Genomic DNA, 21,916 nt, shown 5'->3' with positions numbered 1-21,916 from the left:
CATGATATCCATTAGAATAGGATATCTATTGGATTCCATTGGATTTCTTAGCTGAATCCAACTAATCGGATTTGAAATCGGGTTGAATATTAGGTATAGCCGATCTGTCAACATCCCTACAATCGGGCCAGACGATCCATCCCATTTGCATTTGAACTTGAATTTGAAAGCAATTCGGCATACTGAATATGGAATCCAATTATTAATCAGATTCAATTTTCTTTACCAAACCCAACCAATAAAAATTAGAATTCGGCTATCTAACTTCAATCCTGGTAATTTTTTTTCTTTTTCGATGCCTATTTATGAAAAATAATAATGGGATAAGGTGACAACAGAACCCAGCCACCCAGATTAACTGGAGAATGGTATTATTTTACAGGGTAGGCTAGAAATTATTGTATACCTAAATAAAAACAACAGAGCATCAATTTGGAACTTCTGTACATTTGAAGACACAGTCATAGTGCCGTCCTCCCAAGAATTGAGCAACTTCTGGATGCTTGACCTGAAAAAATAGCAGTAAATGCACGAGAAGCAAAATGGCAACGGTACATCATAAACTAAATTTTGTTGCCACTGGTAAAATCAAGTTATTTTATATTGTTAGATAAACCTTCACTTTACAAAATTTCCCTTTTGGCTTCATTGGTAATGATAATGGAAAAACAGCTTGCTTTTTCTAGGAAACAAACTTGGATGGGCACTTTGAAACAACTTAAAGTTTTCACTGGGAAAAAGGTCATGTTCAGTTACCAGCTTTTACATTCCCAGGTAGACAAAAACAGGAAAAAACTTGGTTGAGATTCTCAGAATGTGAAAAAAGCAAGCATGTTGACTGCATGTCTTGCCACCAGATCAACTTGCATGAAAGGAGGGTAAGTTTAGGCCAAGTCAGTTAATTGATATGAAATCGTTGAAACAAAGGTCCAAGGGACAGTATTCTGTCAGTGACCAAAGTGATTGAGCAACCAGCATTTGCTGTGAGCACTTATTGTGATTGAATACTAATCATTGTGTTATTTCATCCCCTTTTGCAGAGAGCTATGAATCGTACAACATTTGGGGAACTCCTTAGAAGTTACTTCATGATTTTTACCTTTATGCATTAAAAGAAGAACCAGGCTTATAAGAAATAAAAGATTGAAATAACAATGAACAGTACCATCCTGATTTTCAATGAATTGCATTTAAATTGAGTATAAAGATTAGTTTCAATCCCGCGACCCTGCAGAAAACAGACCAAATGTCGCAAATCTTGAAGGAAAAAAGATGCATCCATAAATCCACTACAAGAAACCATTTTTGCTTTACCACCCCCTCTAAGATGACTAAATCTGCATCACTTGCCAGGTATGCCAACTCAGGAGAGACAGCAGAGAGGTCAATAACCTAAGGAAACATCAATGAACAACTTATCACATATAGACAACAAAAATAACATTATGAGGACGGAAACTAGAATAGAAAACCAAAGAGGAGGGCAGTGTGTGTGTGTGTGTGTGTGTGTGTGTGGGGGGGGGGGGGGGGGGGGGGGGGCTTACTACAGGTATGATGCCTGGATTGCATTAGCACATTGAAAGTTAGTTCTCTTACCGGCAAGTCATTACCGGAATTTGCAATCAAAAGGCCAGATGCATCAACTCCCAAGATAAAACCATTCTCATCCTTCAACTGACAGATTGCTTTAACTTGTTAACAATGCATTCCAACTGAAAAGCACCATGTGAATAAGGAGAGTGGTGTCACCTTTTGTAGTATCTCTAACAATTCATGATAGGTTATGTCATTGATGGAGGTAAGTCATTAGCAGCTAGAACAACCTGCATTGAAAACATTGACATTATTGCATTTATGAAGATGAATGGGAACATTTTAGCAACCAAGGTATATGTCTGCAAATTTCCAGAAAGTATGATGATGAAAAAGCACAATCCATCTCTCTTAAGGAAATCAACTAGTTACTGACATATAAATGATACCAAGGATATGATGCAGAGCAGGCGGTACCAGTACCAAGTGACCCTGGCACGGCCAGGGAACCCGACCCACCATTTGGAATGGACGATCGGACCCAGCAGCAGGGTCCGACCCCAGGTGAGTTGACTCGATGCAGGAAGATAACGCGCACCTACTCCAGAAAAGGGAAGACCCGGCTCAGCACCGATCCAGTCCCGAATTGAAGCCTTCTCGGGTCCGGGTCCGGGTCCGGGTCCGGGTTCGGACCCGAGACCCAGATCCAGTGGCCATCTTTAAAAGCACGGCTTAGGGCTGCGTGAGAGGCAGTTTTTTGAGAATAACTACAGTTTATTTTTCTTTCTCAGCAGCCTTGTTTTCCTTTCCCTGTCATTCTTTTATTACAGTTCGTGTTTACATTTTTCTTCCATTTGTTTATCAACAATCTGCCATTGACATTGGGCATTTAATAAACTAAGTTCCAGCCTCACCATTTGGGTGAGTTTTATTGTCTTAAGCCTGTTCAGCTTTCGACTGTACACAGTCGTGCCTTCCCATCCTTCCTCAAGGTTACGCGAGAACTGGAGTTCGCATCAAGACGACGTGTCTTCACTGCCTTATCGCAGCCCTCTGAAGGCTGCATCAACTTGGTATCAGAGCCCAGACATCCTCCTTCAGCAACCGCATGGCTCAAGAGGCGAGGGACGATCCGGCACGCAGCAAGGAATGGGAAGAAGTCGGTACCGAAGATCCAATGATGCGCATGATGGAGATGATGACAAAGATGCAGGAGAATATGATGCGCATGAACAGAGAGATGGCTGGGATCACAAAGAGGATGGATGGGATTGACTGTCGACTCGTCGTCATCGAATCGACCGCAAGATCGAACCCAACGACAACCCAACTAGTGGGTACCACCGTGGGCGATGCTGGTATCCTCACGGCTGCCATGATCGACCCAGCCCAACTGGGTCCTCAGCCTGCAGTATCTAAGGAGGGTTTTGGGGAAGGTCTGCGCCGGACTAACTGTCGGGAGCCGTTTCAGCAAGGTACGCCCCCCCTGAACTCTGGTGCGACTGCGATGCAGCAGACCTCGGGGCCTCTTGGAGATCCTCCCCTCACTGGCGTGAACCCGCAGGCCTGGCATCGACCCACGCACTTGGGAATGCAAGCTCGACCCGGCCTGCATGGGCCGAGTTTGACGCCGGATTAGTCCGTAGGTGTGCCAGCGTCAGCTCGTGCAGGGATGGGTCTGTCAACCCTCTCAGCACCCGCGCGCGGGGGTGTGGTCGCCTGCAACTCGAAGACTAAGGGGATCGATCCCCTGTGGTCCGGACCTGACCCCTCAGGGACCGGTCAGGAGATTATTTTATTTGGGTCCGGACCTGATTACCGAGGGCCACCCTTTGGGTTCTCAGGAGCGGGTCCGGGTCTGGCAGCCCCATACCCAGCCTACCCAGTTGGGTTTGGTTCGCAGTTCGCTCTGAATCCGACCCAACCCATGAATTTTGAACCCCAAAATGGATCACATACCGACCCGAACTTGTATCGGACCCGGACGAAACTTCAGCTTGATCTTGAGCCGGGTCAAAACCAGACCCATATTCATATGGACCGTGGATCGAGTTCGAACAAAACCTTTTATCCCCACAACTCGATCCCCGATCCGACCTATCCAAATCTGGGTCCGACGAGTAGTTTAGGCTTAGGCCTGATCCATATCCAGTCGGGCGAACCATCTCAGTCCTACACCAACCCAACTCGATATCCAAACTCTAACCAACCCAATAACCCCTCCCGATCCAAAGCCCAGTACCTCGCCCGACCCTACACCATTATCATAACCCAAACCCTTACTACCATTTTCCTACCCACTTAGAGCCAGAAACCCAACACAACCACCCACCTTTAGTAGGACCCCCTTACATACCAGTGCCACAGCGACAGCCACAGACGGCCCCCACCCGCGGGCAAACCAGGTCGCGACAGTTTCAGCAGGGAGCGGCGCAATTTGAGCGTCGACCACCACTCGGTGGAGTTTGTCAGCACCAGCATCCAGGCGAGTAGTACCGCATAGAGGACAATGAAGCAGCGTGTGACGATGACGCGTTCTGGAACGAGTATCCTGCAGGAATGGTGGAGGCTCGTCAACAGAGAGCAGTGGAGCATCCCTCCACTTATGGGGTGAAACTGGACCTTCCGGAGTTTGCAGGGCGGTTCGACGCAGAGCAATTCTTCGACTGGTCTTATGTCGTGCAGTTTTTCTTTGACTACCACACCGTAGCCGAGCACCGTCGTGTCTCTCTAGCGTCTACTCGATTGAGAGGATTAGCACAGACATGGTGGGTGGAGCTGCAGTGATCTAGAGAGCGGCAAGGGCTAGAGCGTGTACAGTCGTGGGATAAGATGCAGAGATTGATGCAATCAAAATTCGTGCCTTCAGATCACGCTGAGAGAGCCTACAAGGAGTATCTAACCCTGCGTCAAGGCACTCGCACTGTGGCGGAGTACACTGCCGAGTTCCATCGTCTTTCTCTACAGGTGCAGATCGAGGAAACTGTCGGCCAACAAGTCACGAGGTACATTTCTGGTCTTCGTCCTGTTATTTCTGACGACTTTAGTTGTATTACGGTTGAGACATTAGATCAGGCCAGCAGTTATGCAATGAACGTCGAGGAAAAGTTGAAACGGAGGCAGGAATATAGGACCTCCTGTAGTGAACAGTCCAGTCGACCCAAGTCGAGCTTTCCAACCAAGGGAGCGAGCTCCCCTAGGAAGGAGGACTCAAAGTCTACCCCTAGAGCAGAATTTAGCAAACCTGATCCGTCCGGACCCGCATTCAATACCCGGTCTAAAACCAAACCTAGTGAGTCTACCATCCGTTGTTTTAGGTGTCAGGAGCTAGGGCATGTTGCGTCTAGGTGCCCCACTGTAGGCAAAAACACCCATCTCGTCGAAGGTATTGTGGAGTCAACCTCCGAGAGTGAGAGTGAGTCTTTGGTCGAGGATGACGATGAGAGGGAAGTCGTAGAGTTCGACGGCAACGTCGACAATCTATTATCCATCTGTCATGTCTTGACCGCACCGCGTGAGTCGACCCCTGCAGAATGGCTACAGAACAACTTCTTTAGAACCCGATGCAATTGTGAGGGTCACGCATGTGATGTTATTATCGACACTGGTGCTTGTGAGAACATGGTGTCCGAGAGCGTTGTGTCTACCTTGAATCTGAGAACCGAGAAACTGTCTCACCCCTACAAGATGGCATGGTTCAAGAAAGGAAACGAGGTTCCCATCACCCAGCGTTGTTTAGTTCGGTTCTCCGTGGGGGAGCACTACCACGACGGGGTGTGGTGTGATGTAGCCCCTATGAGTGCGTGTCACATTCTGTTGGGTCGTCCTTGGCAGTTTGATCGCAAGACCATTCATGATGGCCGTAGGAACACATACTCATTCATATTTAAGGGTCATAAGGTAATCCTTCTCCCCATCAAGGAGACGGGGTTCCCCACGGTAGATAAGCCTGAGCGAGTTCCCCGGCTGGCAGGACTATCCTACCGGTCTTTCTTGAACCAATGTCAGGAGGATGGTTATTGTTATGCTGTGGTGGCTAAACCGTCAGTAAGTACGTCGTTACCAGTTCCTTAGGACATCAACCCCCTTATTGAAGAGTTTAGCAACATTATGCCAGATGACCTTCCAGATGGTCTTCCTTCCATGTGTGTCGTGCAACATGCTATTGATTTTGTGCCAGGGTCGAGTCTCCCCAATCTCCCCGCGTATCGTATGAACCCCTCCGAGCATGCCGAGTTGTTGAGGCAGGTCCAGGAGTTACTGCAAAAGGGCTTTATTCGTGAAAGTGTGAGCCCTTGAGCGGTACCCGCCTTGCTCACCCCTAAGAAAGATGGGTCCATGTGCATGTGTGTAGATAGTCGAGCCATAAACCGCATCACTCTCAAATACCGTTTTCCCATCCCTCGTTTGGATGATATGTTTGATATGTTGGCTGGTGCTTCCATTTTCTCCAAAATCGATTTAAAAAGTGGGTATCACCAGATTCGTATCCGAGAGGGGGATGAGTGGAAGACTGCATTCAAGACGCATGATGGGTTGTATGAGTGGTTAGTCATGCCATTTGGTCTATCCAATGCCCCAAGTACTTTCATGAATATGATGACCCAAGTGCTACGCCCTTGTATAGGGAAGTTTGTCGTGGTATATTTTGATGATATTTTGATTTATAGTTCATCTTTGTCTGACCATTTGAGTCACCTGCGTCAGGTCTTAGAAATTTTACGGAGAGAAAAATTGCATGTTAATGCGAAAAAGTGTGAGTTCATGACGTCCAGTGTCGTATTCCTAGGCTTTATTGTGTCATCTGATGGAGTTAAGGCAGACCCCATGAAAGTTCATGCGATTGTTGATTGGCCTATCCCAAAGATTATTGGAGAGATCCGTAGTTTTCACGGATTAGCCACTTTTTACCGACGTTTCGTGAGAAACTTCAGCAACCTCATAGCCCCCATCACGAAGTGCCTCAAGGGTACTAGTTTTCAGTGGACGCCTGCTGCGGAAAAAGCCTTTACGGTCATCAAAGAGAAAATGACCAGTGCTCCTCTCTTAGCCCTGCCTGACTTTAGTGCAGTCTTTGAGGTTGAGTGCGATGCCTCCAAGGTGGGAATTGGCGCAGTCTTGAGTCAGAATCGTAGACCTGTTGCCTTCTTTAGTGAGAAGCTGACTCAGGCCAGGTGCCAGTATTCCACTTACGATGTTGAGTTTTATGCCGTGGTAGAAGACCTTCGTTATTGGAGACACTATCTCATTTATAAGGAATTTGTCTTGTACACGGACCATAAGGCATTGAAGTATCTGAATAGTCAAAAGAAGTTGAGTGCTCGTCATGCCAAGTGGGTCAGTTTCTTGCAAGAGTACACCTTCTCTATTCGCCATCAATCTGGTACCCTGAACAAGGTGGCTGACGCTCTTAGTAGGAAGAACAGTCTTCTGATGACTATGTCAGTGCAGGTCATTGGGTTCGAACAGTGCAAGGAATTATACCCTACGGACCCTAATTTTCCACAAGTCTGGGAGGGGTGCATCTCTTCAGATCGCACCATCGACCCCCGTTTTAGTATTCATAATGGTTACCGCTTCCGTGGGAACAAATTATGTGTACCTGATTTCTCCCTTAGGCTTCAGTTGATTTCTGAATTACATGAAGGAGGGTTAGCAGGGCATTTCGGGCATGATAAGACGTTCGCTCTGTTAGATTAACGATACTTTTGGCCCAAAATGCGCAAAGATGTTGTCAAGTTCATTCAAGGGTGTCATGTGTGTCAAGTGTCCAAGGGTCATCATCAGAATAGTGGTCTGTATACTCCGTTACCCATTCCTGAACGGCCGTGGGAGCACGTATCCATGGATTTTATCGTGGGCCTCCCCACAACGCCACGCCGTTTTGATTCAATTTTAGTCATTGTTGATCGGTTCTCCAAAATGACTATTTTTGTCCCGTGTAAGCGAACCACCGATGCCTCTTTAGTAGCGTCCTACTATTTCAAGGACGTCGCTCGCTTCCATGGTTTACCCCACACAATCACTTCTGATCGTGACACGCATTTCATGAGCCACTTTTGGAAATCGTTATGGGCCTTATTGAAGACCAAGCTTCAGTTCAGTAGTGCGTACCACCCTCAGACCGATGGCCAAACCGAAGTTGTGAACCGCACCTTAGGAAACTTGTTACGGAGCCTAGTAGGGGAAAATGTTAAAACCTAGGATCTAGTCTTGCCTCAAGCCGAGTTTGCGTATAATAGTTTCATCAATAGGTCCACGGGCAAGTCTCCTTTTCAAGTGGTTTACGGTCGGTCGCCCACTCATGTCGTTGATCTAGCTCCAGTGTCCAGTCTCCCTGACCCCACCCCAGACACCTTTGATGTCGTTGAATACATGTGTGATATACATAGGCAAGTCTGGGGCAAACTCATTGAGAGTTACGAAGCGTACAAAGCCTTCGTTGACCAAGGTCGTCGCGACATTCAGTTTCAAGTTGGTCAGTTTGTTTGGGTTTACCTGCGTCCTGAGTGTTTTCCCGTGGGCACTTATAATAAACTGAGTCCTAAGAAATATGGTCCATTCCAGGTCCTACGACGATTAGGTTCGAATGCCTACCTCCTAGAACTGTCTCACGATTGGAACATTTCCCCGATTTTCAATGTGTCTGATCTATATGCTTACTGTGGGGACAACAAGTCGTCAGAGCCGACTTCTTCCCAACCAGGGGAGAATGATGCAGAGCAGGCGGTACCAGTACCAAGTGACCCTGGCACGGCCAGGGAACCCGACCCACCATTTGGAATGGACGATCGGACCCAGCAGCAGGGTCCGACCCCAGGTGAGTTGACTCGATGCAGAAAGATAACGCGCACCTACTCCAGAAAAGGGAAGACCCGGCTCAGCACCGATCCATTCCCGAATTGAAGCCTTCTCGGGTCCGAGTCCGAGTCCGGGTCCGAGTCCGGGTCCGAGTTCGGACCCGAAACCCGGATCCAGTGACCATCTTTAAAAGCACGGCTTAGGGCTGCGTCAGAGGTAGTTTTTTGAGAATAACTACAGTTTAATTTTCTTTCTCAGCAGCCTTGTTTTCCCTTCCCTGACATTCTTTTATTACAGTTCGTGTTTACATTTTTCTTCCATTTGTTTATCAGCAATCTGCCATTGACATTGGGCATTTAATAAAATAAGTTCCAGCCTCACCATTTGGGTGAGTTTTATTGTCTTAAGCCTGTTCAGCTTCCGACTGTACACAGTTGTGCCTTCCCATCCTTCCTCAAGGTTACGCGAGAACTGGAGTTTGCATCAAGACGACGTGTCTTCACTGCCTTATCGCAGCCCTCTGAAGGCTGCATCAGGATCCATATGTACTTGTAGGCGTCCTTTCTAAAACTCATCATAGTACATGATAGAAAAGGACAAAGCTGGCTCACTAAGCCCGTTTTTGTTGGGATAGAAAAAGATCACAGGTTCAGCCTGTCCTGAGCACTTTGCATGCACGAGATGTGAAAATCTACCAAGTAGAAAAGAACTTTGGTATAATTCAAAAGACTCAACAACATGACAGAAAAGAGAATTGTAAGAACCAATGTCGAAATTATCGTATCGGAAGCTGTATCAGAAGGGCTAGTGATACGGGTGTATCATACTGTATCGTATCAAACCGTAAGATACAGAAAAAACCTCATTTTAAAAATCATAAAAAATAAAAAAAGTGCAAAAAAAATTTAAAAAAAAAACAGAAAAATTTAAAAAAATCATAAAATCAAATTTAAGCATTATGAACAATTAAACATACGTGAGTACTACTATAACATGTGAAACAAACTAACAACTAACAAAACAAAAGGTTTACTATTAAAGAGTCACATTAGATAACAAACAAAAGCAAAAAGTTTCGAGTAAACAAATTATAACAATCACATAATACAAAATAGAATAAAATTTAAAATAATAAAGAATTAAAAATATGACCACAAAGATAATTAAAACACATTTTAGTCAAACTACAATATTAAGCAAACTTAATCAAGAAAATTGAGCATGAATAAATATGTAACAATTATCAAATATAAAAGATATAATTATGATGTTATAACAATGTATCCATTACATATATCATAACAGTAAAGTAATAATAATAATAATAATAATAATAATAATAATAATGCCAATTCTAAGTAGTAAGCACTAAAAAAGAGAAGTTTCATAATGTCTTCATTAATTAGTTTCACTAATTACAATAAGCACAAGAGTTGAATAATGTGTGCTCTTCCATACTAATATTTCTCTTACATCTCTTCTTTCTTGTCTTCACCAATCACAATAAATTAAGAAGAAACTTCTATTTTTTGTTCACTCAGCTTATAAAACAAGTGAATAGGACTCTATTAAAGTCTTATATAAAAAGTTGCCAGTAAAAGTTAAAAAGGATCTAAAATAAATTGCTTGAAAATTTTGAAGCACAAAAAAGTGAAAAAGTTACTGTATCTTACGATACGGCATGTTTTGTATGATATGGTTGTGAGAAAGTATGCGGAAATGAATTACAAGAATGCATAATGCATTCATAAGGTCCAACATTGGACAAACACAACCCCATAATGGGGAATAACTGTTAAAATATTATGTCTCTTTTAACTGTAAACTGAAATACCCATCAGGGGTATTTCAGTCTTTTTACTCAATAGGTGTCAGCCACCCTAATGGGCACATTTTTACTTTTTCTTTTTTTATTTACTTTTGCCTTTTACACCTTTTTCTTTTTACACTTTTTTTCTTTTTGATTGTTGTGAAAGGGACAGCTCCATATAGCTGTTGGAGCGGCCCCAACAGTCACAAATGTGATCGTTGGGTGCAGCTCCAACAGTCATATTGAGTTGCACCCTGTGGCTTCTTTTTGCATTATAAATAGGCCTTAGTGGCCCTTGTAAACATATCTTTTTTTGTGAGAGCATATGCAATATCAATGCTTTTGTAAAGCCCCTCTTGGGAACTTATGAATTGAAGTTCATTTTGTTTCATGCTTTGGTGCATGTGTATCCGTGCACTTGTGAGTGTTCTTCTTTGTGCCTTTGTTCACTCTTTGTATTTCTTGTATTGTAGTGTTACACACAATCTCTTTTTGTAGAGATTTTCACATGGTATCAGAGCAAGGTTGTTTGGAGAAAGAAATTTGTGTGATTCTTCTCAATATCAAGTGCCTTGGAAAATGTGCCTTCAACTTTTTGGTGATTAGAGTGGAGACTCTTCTTCATTCAATATTTTAGAAGATTACTACAACAAGAAAGATTTCAAATCTTATTGTGGTACGTATTCTTTTATTTCTTCTTTCATCTCTAATGGGTGAGAAAGACTCATTTTTCTCTTGGTTTCAAGCTAAATGGCTCAAATTATCACGTGTGGGCCGGAAATATGGAAGCTCACATCAAAGGGAAAGGGCTTTGGGGTTACATTCAAGGCTTGATTCCGGAACCAGAGCCTAAAATTACTTTGGTTAAAGAAGGGGAAATCAAAATCTTTGAGGGAGATGAAAGAACTAATGCTCTTGAGGAATATAGTAGGAAACATGAGGAATGGGAAATAAAGAATTTCAAGATCTTGTCTTGGATTTTCTCTTCCGTTGAGACAAGGATTAATGCCAACATTATAAAGTTTAGAAAAGTTTCTCAAGCGTGGGAGTATCTTGAGAAGATGTATACTTCTAGGGACTTGTCCCATAAGTATTATCTTCAAAAGAGAGTGTTAACTCTTGTTCAAGGTGATATGTCTATAAGAGAGTATTTTGCGGAACTCTCTTCAATTTGTGATGAGCTTGCCATGCTTGAACCCAAGTGGAGTGGAGAAGCCATAGAGCTTCGTCATAAGCAATTAGAAGAAGACCGATTCTTCAATTTTTTGAATGGGCTAAGGCCCGAGTTTGAGCAAATAAGATCTTCTCTCCTATCCTCTTTTACCTCTCCTTCTCTTAAAGATGTCTTAACTAAATTAAGTAAAGAGGAAACCCGTATGAGCATTAACAAGCAAAATCCTAGTGTGCTTGCAATGTCCACAAATCAAGAAGAATGTGATGGTGTTAATGTCGTTTCTAGACCCGGTAACAATTTAAGAACATATAGACCCCCTCATTTTAAGAATCAAAATCAAGGTAATCAAAGAGGAAAAAGAGATTATAGCAAAATCTCGTGTCACTATTGCAAAGAACCGGGTCATATCAAACCGTTTTGCCCAAAATGGAAGAAACTTCTAGCAATGGCAACTACATCTCAACCATCCAAAGAGGAATCTTCAAAAGAAGCGCTATCTCTCAATCAAATTGTGGAGGCTCTTCAACCTCTTTTAAAGGGAGCTATTTCCGGTGCCGCCGTATCCACCTCTTCTCCTTCAGGTAAAACTTTTTGGCTCTTAGATTCGGGTGCATCCTTTCATATGACCCCAAACATTTCATCTCTTTCCGAGTATTCTAAAAATGTGTCACCTTCTTTTGTTTCGACCGCGGATGGTACTTCTCTTGAAATTAAGGGAATTGGAAATTTTAAAACCCAAAACTTCTTTATTCCAAAAATTAGACTTATACCAAAATTAAATTTAAACTTGCTTTCCGTTTCTCAACTCACGGACCTTGGGTGTAACATTCAATTCTCATCTAATAAATGCTTAATACAGGATCACCAATCCGGGAGATTGATTGGGGAAGGCTCTAGGAAAGGAGACTTGTACTATGTGGACTTTCTTCAAATTCCTAAAAACACCTTTTGTAATGTGGCCCAACATAAAGACATAAATGTTTGGCACAAGAGACTTGGTCATCCCAACATTACCAAGTTATCATATCTACATTTTGTTAAAGATCTTTGTAAAAATACTTTCTCTTATAATGATTGTATTCTTGGAAAAATGAGAAGTATACATTTTGAACCAAGAACTATGTTTAGTACTAAACCTTTTGAAATTATTCACTCGGATGTTTGAGGACCGGCACCTGTCATATCCAAAGGTGGTTTTGCTTACTATGTGATTTTTGTGGATGATTTCTCATGATATTGTTGGATATATTTTCCCAAACATAAGCATGAAGTTTTTTAATGTTTTAAAACATATCATATGATGATCAAAAATCAATTTAATAGTAATTTAAAGATATTTAAGACCGATTCCGGAGGTGAATATATCTCTAATGAGTTTAAGAAATATCTTGAGGATTATGGCATTGTCCATCAAAGATCGTGTCCTAAGACCCCACAACAAAATGGTTTGGCCGAAAGAAAGCATAGGCATATCATTGAAACCATTAGAACCCTTCTCATTTCTCAAAATATTCTTAAAAATTTTTGGGCCGAAGCGGCTCTTGCTTCCGTCTATCTTATCAACCGACTTTCATCCAAAAATTTAAATAAAATTTCTCCCTTTGAGATTCTATATGAAAAAGAACCCGATTATAATAGGTTGAGAGTTTTTTGTTGTAAGTGCTTTGTTCTTACCGATAAAAATGATAAACTCTCACCAAAAGCCATTCCTTGTGCTTTCCTTGGCTATTCTGAAACTCAAAAAGGTTTTCGATGTTATGACTCTAAGAATGATAAATTATATGTTTCAAGGAATGTAACTTTTTTGGAAAATGATAGTGGTTTTGAAAAAAATGAATCTCATTTAGAAAATGCTGATTACTCCTTTCTTTTTGACCTTTTATCTAAGGATGATGATATCTCTAGTGATGATGAATCAACATATAATAGTGAAAATGAAATGGTTGTGATCAACAAAAACTCTAACCCTTCTACCCCTCAAGAAGAAAATGTATCTAGAGAACCCATCACTTATTCTCATAGAGACAGAAGCACCTTTAGGAGTGCTATTGAACTATATAGTGAACCTAGTGAGACTATTTTCACTCATGATTCTCATCCTAGGAGAACTGAAAGAACTAGAAGGACTCCCTCTAGATTCGTATCTTTTGATTCTTTCTCTCCTAAATATCGAGCTTTTTTGAGTGCCAGTCACTCTTATTTTGAACCAAAAAATTTAGGAGAAGCTAAACAATGTACTGAATGGAGAGAAGCCATGAAGAGTGAACTCAAAGCTCTTAAGAAAGCTAACACTTGGGAATTTCAATCTCTTCCCAATGGCAAGAAAACTATAGGATGTCGATGGGTGTTCAAGGTCAAGACTAAGTGTAACGCCCCAAAAGTTCGACTTGAGAGAAAAAGGTTTGCATAGAAATACCTTCGAAAAATCAGAGTTTGCAGCAAAGATTTTCAAAGATACCAAAGGATTTCAAAAACACAAGTCAATTCTTCTGGGTACGTTAGCAAAAAGACTCAGCGCAAATACAAGTTCATTTTCAAAACCAAAATAGTGAGCAGAGAATAAAAAGTACATTTATAAAAGAAATGGTTTAATTTATACAAGGCAGAAGGGTGTCCACCCCCAAAACAACAAAAAAGGTACAAAACCAAATAGCCAGCGTGTCGACGAGAGAGGCAAAGCTTTGACCACGTAGTATCTGCACCGCCGCTTATAAGAAGAGCTACCTGTCACCTACACCCATAAAGAATGGGGTCAGTCCTGAAAACTGGTAGGTACACAAAAGGAATAAAATGAACTAATCTAAAGCATGCTTGAATAGAAGCAAGCAGAAACAGATACAATCTACACAAGTGAACAACAAGACTAACCGATATATCATAAATTCAAGCAAACTAGTGATACAGTGATATCAATGTAACTGTAAGCAATCATAACCAGGCTTATCATGCATACCTTCCAACTATCGCAAACAATAGATGGATAGTAAGGTAAAAGCAAGCAGTACGAGAATAAATAATTGTGAGCATGCCATACTGTGATCTGATTATTATCTGGACATTGTGGGTACGCACAATGTATAAACGTAGAAACAGCGGAGATCCTTTCGGGGGTTCATTATGCCATGTATTTTATTATACCCCGAAGGACTGACTGAGTCCGCTCCTAAATGGACGACCTGTAGTCGAGAGAGCAAGTCCCCAAAGGCTAGAAAGGGCCCACGGATGCATCCAACTTCTGCAGAAGTGTCGGGCGACTACCACCTAGGATACTTATGGTGACGCCATCTCCCCTACCTCTGATGACTGGGGAAGCCAGGTCTTTGCCCGAAATGGCCATGAATGGCCTGTCCATCGGAGGGTTTGTACCATCCATCCTCTCTCTTGATAAACCAGCCCGAACAAGCACGATGAAGGGTTATTCATCATCATCGCCTTGCTCTATATGCCCTGGTCTATTTGACTCACTCGAGCATCTTGCCTGCGAAGGCGCATGTTTATCATTTAGTGAGATATTCAAAAAGCAGAACATGAGGCCCATTCACTTTGTGCTACGCATCATAACATCGCATAGCACTGCCAAAAGATGTAGCTAAGTTTATAGCCACAAGTCACCAGTAATACTCAAAGGAGCTCAAGTGCTGACAGCAATTTCTAAAGGCACCTGCAAGGCAGAACAATAGCATAATCGAAGTCTATATGGCACAAGCAAGAAATGAGTCAGCATAAGTAAGCAAGGCAATAAGTAAGGTGCGAAAACATAATAGCCAGGGCGCATAAAGCGCGGGGCAACAGAAAGTAAAGTGTTGTAAAGTAAACAGGACAAGGATCGCGAAACCGCGTCCTTGAGTTTAAAAGACAGAAGGTAAGGTACTGAAAAGTAAATAGGACAAGGATCGCGAAACCGCGTCCTTGAGTTTAAAAGACAAAAAGGAAAGCCTAGGCACATATGGCGCGGCGGCAGCAGAAAGTAAAGTACTGGAAAGTAAACAGGACAAGGATCACGAAACCGCGTCCTTGAGTTTAAAAGATAGAAAAGAAAGCCTAAGCACATATAGCGCGGCGGCAGCAGAAAGTAAAATGCTGGAAAGTAAACAGGACAAGGATCACGAAACCGCGTCCTTGAGTTAAAAGACGTACATATACGTATATAAGCAGATTGTTTAATTATCTTTCCTTTAGTTCAGTTTAGTTCATTCAAAGTTCTTTCGCGCAACTTTCCCCTACCTTGGAGAGTCGCGGGTTTCTGCACGCCTGCGGGCATAAGTTCGAAGGGTCTCAGGCCACGAGACACGCGGGCGCTCCGTCGTGCAACCTGCACACGCTAAAGAGATTAGCACAAGTCAAAAGCGAAACAAGGGTCTGGCCGCCAAGCAGAGATAGGTAGGCAGGGCCCCTGACGAACAATCCGAATGGCAGGCGGCAACAAGGGGCTGAGCCCTGCCGACAACAGAAGAGACGACAGGGGGGCCCGCCCCCTGCCGGCAAACAGAAACGATGACAGGAGGCCCCACCCCTTGTCAGAAAACGGAAAAGATCACAGGGGGCCTTGCCCCCAGCCGACAAACAGAGCAGTGACAGGGGGCGAAACCCCCTGCCGACAGGCCAAACAACGACATGGGGGCTCCTCCCCCTGTCGGTAAACAAAACAGTGACAGGGGGCGAAGCCCCCTGCCGACAAGCCGAACAACGACAGGGGGCTCCGCCCCCTGTCGGCAAACAAAAGCTACAGGGGCTCCGCCCCCTGTCGGCAATCAGAACGACGACAGGGGCCAAGCCCCCCGTCGACAAACCGATGGTGACAGGGGGCCAAACCCCATGTCGGCAACCCAACGGTGACAGAGGGCCAAGCCCCCTGCCAACAGACCGAATAGCGACAGGGGGGCGAATCCCCCTGCCGGCAAACAGAAGTAAAGACAGGGGGCTCCGCCCCCTGCCGGCACACAGAGGCAACAGGGGGCTCCGCCCCCTGCCAGCACACGAAGGTGACAGGGGGCTCCGCCCCGTGCCAGCACATAAACAAAGGCAGGGGGCCAGGCCACGTGCCGCTAAACTGACAACGGCAGGAGGCCAAGCCCCCTGCCGACGAAATCGCCGGCGACAAGGGACTAAACCCCCTGCCGACCCATCGCCGGTGTCAGGGGGCCAAGCCTCCCCCCGACACACCGACGATGGCAGGAGGCCAGGCCCCCTGCCGACAAACCACCGGCGACAGGGGGCTAACCCCCCCCCCCCCCCCCGACCCATCGTCGGTGTCAGGGGGCCAAGCCTCCCCCCGACACACCGACGATGGCAGGGGGCCAGGCCCCCTGCCGACAAACCCCCCGCTGACCCATCGTCAATGTCAGGGGGCCAAGCCTCCCCCCGACACACCAACGACGAGGGCAAATGCCCTCGCCCGAGGCACCCTAACCCTTTTAAAAAAGGGAGGTGTACCGGCTTCTCGAAAATTCGAGAAGCCGGATCCAGGCTGGGCTCGGATCCGGGATTGTCAGCCGACCAAGACACGTGCCTGGCGCGTGTCCGACACGTGTCGGACTCGGGTTTTTTTTTTTTCAGACATTACATCCTTCCCTCCTTAAAAGAATTTTGTCCACGAAATTTTATTGAGAAAAGACTCAAGCATACAATTCAGAGTATTTATCCCTTACATCAGCCTCTGGATCCCAAGTATACTCATCGAAGCCATGGTGTCGCCATCGAACCTTAACAAAAGGTATCGTCCTGGATCTCGTTACTCACTCGCAACGATCAACAATCTCCACTGGTTTTTCCTCGAAGGTTAGGTCATCGCGAACATCCACGTCGCCAAAGCAAATAACATGGGATGGATCATGGACGTACTTCCGCAACATAGACACATGAAAAACGTTGTGAATTTGAGCATATTGCGGAGGTAACGCCACCCGATAGGCCGTCCCACCTATCCGCTCTAAAACCTCGAAAGGTCCAATATATCTGGGACTCAATTTCCCTTTCTTTCCGAAACAGAAGACACCTTTTGTCGGAGATATCTTAACAAACACCATATCTCCAACTGCGAAGGAAAGCTCTCGACGACGGCGATCGGCATAACTCTTTTGCCGGCTCTGAGCAGTACGAAGACGCTCCCGAATACGTTGCACTTGTTGGGTATAGTGCTGGAGTACGATGGGTGACTCAAGCCTTCGCTCACCTACCTCTTCCCAATAAACCGGTGCTCGACACGGTCTCCCATATAAAGCTTCGTAAGGGCCCATGCCGATACTTGCGTGGAAGCTATTGTTGTAGGCAAATTCGGCCAAGCATACGTGAGAATCCTACTCTCCATGCCAATCGATCATACAAGCACGTAGCATATCTTCCAGGGTCTGAATAGTGCGTTCCGACTGCCCATCAGTCTGAGGGTGGAAAGTTGTGCTAAACTTTAGTTTAGTTCCCAAAGTTTGTTGGAGCTGCCCCCAAAATCTCGAAGTGAACCTTGGATCACGGTCGGATATAATAGAAATTGGCACTCCGTGCAGACGAACGATCTCCCGAATATACATATCCGCAAGGCTGTCGAGCGACTAGCCGAGACGGAAAGGCAAGAAGTGCGCTGATTTAGTGAGTCGATCAACTATTACTCATATCGCGTCGTGCTTTCTCTTCGTTCGAGGCAACCCGACAACGAAGTCCATAGCGATATCCTCCCACTTCCATAGCGGGATCTCCATTTGCTGCGTGACTCCACCCGGTCGCTGGTGTTCGATCTTAACCTGTTGGCAAGTCAAACATCTAGACACGAACTCTGCTACCTCACGCTTCATGCCGATCCACCAAAAATTCCTCTGCAGATCCTTAAACATTTTTGTGCCCCCGGGATGGATGGTATACTTCGATCCATGCGCTTCGGTCAAAATTTCCTTCTTCAGGACAGGGTAACTAGGGACCCAAAAACGATCTTTAAACCAAACACTACCATCTTCCTTCAGACGAAACGAAGAACCGTCCTGAGCCGCACTCGCCTTAAACCCTTCATAGCGTGGATCAATCCTCTGCCCAACAATAATTCGGGCAGACAACTCTGGAAAGACTATGAGGTTTGATAAACGCAACGAGCCTGTTGAAGAAAAGAAAGGTTTCCACGAGACAAAATCCTCGATCATCCTCCACTCAGCAGCCAACGTGCTGACCAAAACTCCAGAGGATTTGCGGCTAAGGGCGTCCGCTACAACATTCGCCTTCCTGGATGGTAGGAAAGCGAAAAATCGTAATCCTTAAGAAACTCGAGTCATCGCCGCTAACGCATATTTAGATCCTTTTGAGAAAAGAGGTATTTGAGACTCTGGTGGTCAGTGAAAGCCTCGAACTGCATACCATATAAGTAATGTCGCCATACCTTTAATGCAAAGACTACCGCGGCTAACTCAAGGTCATGCGTAGGATAATTCTTTTCGTGCGGTTTGAGTTGACGAGAGGCATATGCTATCACTCGGTCATTCTGCATAAGAACCCCGCCCAGGCCCGTGCCTGAGGCATCGGTATAAATCACAAATCCTTCCTGGCCAGACGGCAAGGCCAGGATAGGAGCAGAGGTAAGTCGCTCTTTCAGAGACTGAAAGCTTGCCTCGCAACTATCGTCTCATACAAACTTAGTCTCTTTCTTCAGCAGCTTGGTCATAAGTTGAGCAATCTTGGAGAAATCCTGGATAAACCGGCGGTAGTATCCAGCTAATCCCAGAACACGCACATTTCTTGGTTGTTGCCAGTTCAGCACGGCCTCAACCTTCGCAGGATCCACGGACACCCCATCCTTCGAGATGACGTGTCCTAGAAACATCACTTCCTCGAGCCAAAATTCGCATATGGAGAACTTAGCAAACAAATGCTCCCTTCGCAAGGTCTCCAAGACAATGCTCAAATGCTCCTGGTGCTGCTCCCAACTCTCTGAGTAGACCAGGATGTCGTCGATAAATACGATCACGAAGGTGTCTAAGAAAGGCCTGAACACTCGGTTCATAAGGTCCATAAAAGCTGTTGGGGCATTAGTGAGTCCAAAAGGCATAACAGTGAACTCAAAATGCCCGTACCGAGTACGAAAAGCTGTTTTCGAAACATCGGATCCCCTGATCCGAAGTTGATGATATCCGGATCTAAGATCGATCTTGGAGAAGACCCTAGCTTTCTGCAGTTGATCGAACAGATCCTCAATACGCGGTAACGGGTATTTATTCTTGATCGTGACCTGGTTGAGCATTCGATAATCAATGCACAACCTCAAAGATCCGTCCTTTTTCACGAACAAAACAGGAGCTCCCCAGGGTGACACACTAGGGCGAATAAACCCCTGAATCATAAGCTCCTGAAGCTGCTTTTTGAGTTCTTCAAACTCTGCAGGCGCCATACGGTAAGGAGCCTTCGAGACGGGTGCGGTACCAGGCAACAAATAAATACAAAACTCCACCTCTCGGGGAGGAGGAAGACCAGGCAGCTCCTGGGGAAAAACGTCGGGGTAATCACGTACTATATCCAACTCGCCAAGGGGGATAAGTGCCTCAACTGACTGAATAAGATTCACAAGAAAAGCGGAACATCCCTTTCGTAAGAAGCTCTGCGCTTTAAATGCTGAAATTATTTTGGTCTCCCGCACCGACCGTGGAATCCAAAATTCCACCTTCGAAGAGCCTGGAGGAGACAAAACAATTCTACCCTCACGGCATAAAACCTTGGCATGGTATTTGTGCAACCAATCTATGCCCAGTACAACATCGAATTCAGACATCTCGAGCAAAATGGCACAGGCTGGCATATGTCGCTCAGCCACGACCACATCTAAATCTGGCAAGTAGGTGACGCAAACTGTATTCTTTCCAATCGGATTATAAACATCTAAAGCAGAGTCTAATCGAGATACAAGCAATTTCAATTGTGCAGCAAAACTTGCAGAAATAAATGTGTGAGTGGCACCATAATCGAAAAGAACAAAAGTTGCACGATCTGCAACTAAAATCGTACCTTGCACGAGATCTCCTCTAGTCAACTGCTCGACCGTAGCTGTATAGACTCGTGCAGGAGCCTTCTTCACGCTGCTGGACTGCGGTTGCTCTGGCTGGGTCGACGGCGGTGCCTGCAGCTGCAGGGGAGGCTGGGACGCACCACTGGCCTGCCTGAATTCGTCTGCCGCCTTCTTACGGCAATCGCGGATGTAATGGCCCATCTTGCCACAATATAAACAACCGCCTGTCTCGCGGGGACAAGGCTGGCCCACATGAAATCTCCCATATTTACCGCAAGCTCCAGTAGGAGGTCGTCGTGGCAGACGGTACTGGTTCTGCTGCCTTTTTGTCGGGGGACTTGACAGTTTCGCTCCTTCAATCTTCACAGGCAGAACTGGCTGCTTATCTTCTTCAATTTTGACCGGCAACAACGGTTGCTTGGCCTGACCGCGTGGCTGCATCCTCCTTCGATCGCCACCTGTCGAAGGTGGCTTCCGGGTCTGAATGCCCTTGGAACGCTCCCAGTCATCATTGAGGAAAGTAGTTGTCTCGACAGCCGCTGCTAAGGTTGCAGGCATGCTAGTAAGGACTCGGTGCTTGAGTCCTTCCTTCAGGCCTCTAATAAATTTCCTTGCCCGCTCACGCTCATCTTCAAAGAGGTTGGGGCAATGCCTCTCCAATTGCTTAAACTTAGCTGCATATTCATTCAAAGTCAAGCTACCCTGACACAGCTCCAAAAACTCGATCTTCTTTTTCTCCCTTGCATGAGGGGGAAAATAATTGTCAAGAAATGCCTTTTTAAAAGTTTCCCAAAGCACAGTGTCAATGCTCGAGAATCGAATCCTTCGTGTGGTATCCCACTAAATACGAGCTTCGTCCTTTAAACGAAAGGACCCAAATAAAGTCTTTTTCTCCTCAGGAACTGTGAGGACGTCAAAGACTCGTTCTACTTCACTAATCCAATATTCTGCCGCATTCGGGTCTGCTCTACTGGAAAAAACAGGAGGATCCAATTTTAAGAATTTCTCGAAAGAGACCCCCTGCTCAGGAGCCTGACTTCTCTGCGCAGTCCCTTGATTCCGGATCGCTTCGGCTAACGCATTCAGAGAATCCATAATGAATCCCCTGCGTTCAAATCTGTCGTCTGACAAATCCTCATCTGGTCGATGAGTCATCCTTAAAAATAAACATAAGATACGTCAGAATACACCAAGACAATAAAGAAACAAAGGATATTTTATAGATCAAGTCACCGCATATACAAAATCCCAACGATGCTGGTATACAAGCCAAAAAAAAAGAACTTTATCCGCATGAGAGTTCGCAGTCTCTCTTACAAAAATTGAACAAAAACTTACAAACACTCCCTTCTAGGGACGTTCAAATTGTCGAAGGTATTCTCTCTTATTCTCCGTACGCCTAAACCTGCGTCGAGGGACAAAAGGGAGTGGCTCATCCGGGGGAACCTCCACATCATACATCGGAGTCGAAGGTGTGTAGTCCAGTGAAACCGAACCACTTGTGGACGAATCTGAAATGTTGATTGGAAAATCAACACCAGGAATTGGGAGAGCAGGGCCCTCAGAGATCACTGGGGGCAAAGGTTGTTCGAGGACCGCCAAAGGTAGATCTGGCACATTAAGG

At 45.0% G+C, this 21,916-nt stretch overlaps 1 pseudogene; it reads right to left on the bottom strand.

Annotated features, from left to right (window-relative positions):
• Positions 1-427: 427 nt before the first annotated feature.
• LOC149834848 (damage-control phosphatase At2g17340-like) overlaps positions 428-21,916 on the bottom strand; it is a 94,251-nt pseudogene continuing 72,762 nt past the window's right edge.

The sequence above is a fragment of the Nuphar pumila genome, chromosome 6 (genome assembly GCF_984573655.1).
Source record: "Nuphar pumila chromosome 6, dmNupPumi1.hap1.1, whole genome shotgun sequence".
Classification (NCBI taxonomy): Eukaryota; Viridiplantae; Streptophyta; class Magnoliopsida; order Nymphaeales; family Nymphaeaceae; genus Nuphar; species Nuphar pumila.
This window is presented reverse-complemented; position numbering and strand designations above follow the sequence as displayed.